This window comes from Wasmannia auropunctata, unplaced genomic scaffold (genome assembly GCF_000956235.1).
Source record: "Wasmannia auropunctata unplaced genomic scaffold, wasmannia.A_1.0 LD336035.1, whole genome shotgun sequence".
In the NCBI taxonomy this organism is placed as follows: Eukaryota; Metazoa; Arthropoda; class Insecta; order Hymenoptera; family Formicidae; genus Wasmannia; species Wasmannia auropunctata.
The window spans coordinates 1,478,849-1,480,366 of NW_012026855.1; the positions used below are offsets into that span (position 1 = coordinate 1,478,849).

Here is a 1,518-nt window from a genome sequence, read left to right on the forward strand (position 1 = left end):
TGACTGGAGTTCAGACGTGTGCTCTTCCGATCTCATTATACTTATATTATATTATTGCTATAATTAATTATATATTTATTTATATTGTTAAAACTAATCATTTATTTTAGTAGACATTTATATATTACATAATTGTTATAATTGATTATTTATTTTATAGAAAGATGAAAGGATCCATCTACATTTACTTATATCTTTATTTATATCTTTACTTATATCTTTTATTTATATCTTTCCGTGTAGACGTTACACAATCTCTTTCATGAGCTCAGTAAAAAAATTACGAAAATAAGATAACATGCAACGGGCAATTCTTTTCGAGTAAAAGATCCTCTGTGAATAGGTATTAATCCGAAGTATATATATCATTCATAATTCACTCAAGGAGAATCTTGTTATATATTCTATTCTCGATGATTTTTTTATTGAGCTCATAACGGATATAAACCATCTATTAGACGAATCCATATTACAGATAAGGTATTATTATCCGAAAGAATTATTTTTTATATTATTTTTATATGTTACATTACAATTATAACTTTTAGTAGAAAGATGAAAGGCCAGATCTATCTACATTGCCTCCTTTATCTATATCTTTCTGTTACACAATTTCTGTTACAAGCCCAGTAAAAAAAAACACGAGAATGGGATAATATGCGACGAAGCATTTCTCCTTGAGTAAAATATTCTTCCCGAATAGGCATTAATCCGAGGTATGTTATAACACTACAAAATGCGTGATATCGTTATAAAATTGACTTAAAAAAAAAAGTAAAAAAAGGATGTCAAGTGTAACCGCGCTCCTTGAAAAAAAAACTTGTATCCAAATTAAATATAATTTTTTTAAAAGATATTATAAAACTTAAATGGTGTCCTTCTTTGTACTTTGATGTTAACTAACTTTACTTCAATGATCAGGAGACGCGGTAGCGTCTCCCACCAAGTATATTTTTTCGCTACATGACGGTCAGGAAATATTTTTGTACTTACAGAGACGCTACAGTGTATCCTTTACCGGACGGATAACGTTTCTGTAGGAATAAATTATTATATCTTTTAATTATATGGATATTATCGGTAAATGCTTATTTTGTGAAAAAATCTATATTTTTCCAATCACAATGCTGTAATAGCGATGTCCATAAGTGCATTTGATGCATAAGCGCATAAAACGTATGCATTTTTGTGCCCTATAATATGTCATTCGTCGTCGTCGTCGTAATAATTATAATTTCGTCGCTGTGTTGTCTTTTTCTTCCCTTTTTTTCATAAAATTTCAATGTTGTATGGTCTCTTTGGTCTTCTATATCGTCGTCGTCGTCTTCTTCTTCGCAAATTTCAATCTTGTCCCTCGTCTCTCTTTTGGCTTTCTTGTTTCTCTCACGACTTTCTCGTCTGTTTCTCTGCTTTCTCGTCTCTCTCACAACTTTCTTGTGGTCATCGTCGAGGAAGTGAGTGTCTACGTGTTTGCCATCGAGGAATTGAGTGTCTAGGTGTCATCTAGGTCTTCGCCGT

General features: G+C 31.4%; 1 protein-coding gene across 2 annotated transcripts in view; it reads right to left on the reverse strand.

The window, feature by feature from the left end:
- LOC105452273 (mitochondrial-processing peptidase subunit alpha) overlaps window positions 1–1,518 on the reverse strand; it is a 10,278-nt gene that overhangs the window by 3,015 nt on the left and 5,745 nt on the right. The gene's annotated exons all lie outside the window — the stretch shown is intronic.